Source organism: Papilio xuthus, unplaced genomic scaffold, assembly GCF_000836235.2.
Source record: "Papilio xuthus unplaced genomic scaffold, Pxut_1.1 DF825946.1, whole genome shotgun sequence".
Taxonomy (NCBI): domain Eukaryota; kingdom Metazoa; phylum Arthropoda; class Insecta; order Lepidoptera; family Papilionidae; genus Papilio; species Papilio xuthus.
In genome coordinates this window covers 9800421-9801108 of record NW_013532703.1, presented here as the reverse complement: position 1 = coordinate 9801108, position 688 = coordinate 9800421, and the positions used below count along the sequence as shown (strand labels likewise).

At 29.9% G+C, this 688-nt stretch overlaps 1 long non-coding RNA gene across 2 annotated transcripts in view; it reads right to left on the bottom strand.

The window, feature by feature from the left end:
* The window catches only part of LOC106124979 (uncharacterized), a 5880-nt gene that overhangs the window by 2490 nt on the left and 2702 nt on the right, over positions 1 to 688 (bottom strand). The window lies entirely within an intron of this gene.

Here is a 688-nt window from a genome sequence, read left to right as displayed (position 1 = left end):
CAAGATTAATATCGCCAGTTAAGATTATAGCTTTAGTAGTTAATTCTTTCAGTATTTTATGTAGGGAATCAATATAGGCCATCGGGTTGTAGAAGCTTGGTGGTCTGTATGTGCAAACAATAGCCGTGTCTATACCTATTTTAAGTATGAGAAAGTTACCTTCGGCTGCTATGGTGGGCTCATAAACAGAATCGCAGTTTATATTGTTACTGACATAAACAATTACTCCATCATTTTGGTTGATTACTTTTTTTGTTCTAAATCCTTTATAGTTATCGATTGATGGGGGTTCACTATATTCTTCTAACCAGCATTCCGTTAATACAATTATATCTATTTTGATCTTAAGTTGAGAAATAAATATTAAGAATTCATCAAAATTTCGGTTGACGCTTCTTATATTTACTGTTAGTATTGAAAGAGAATTATGTTCCATTTGTCCGCAACCTAAGATGACAGGGCAGAGCGAAGGGTCCGATATTCTATAACATTCTGCATATATTAATCTATCAAGTTCATTTCTTATAGACTTATCCATTATATCGAATTTTATTAATTTATTGAAAATATAACTTATTCCTCTGATCTAGTAATTGTAAGGTAAAATTCATAACTGCAAGTTGAGTATAAAGAATTTACTAATTTATATTTTTGTAGTTTAATGAAATGTGCAATGTTTTTTTTTTTT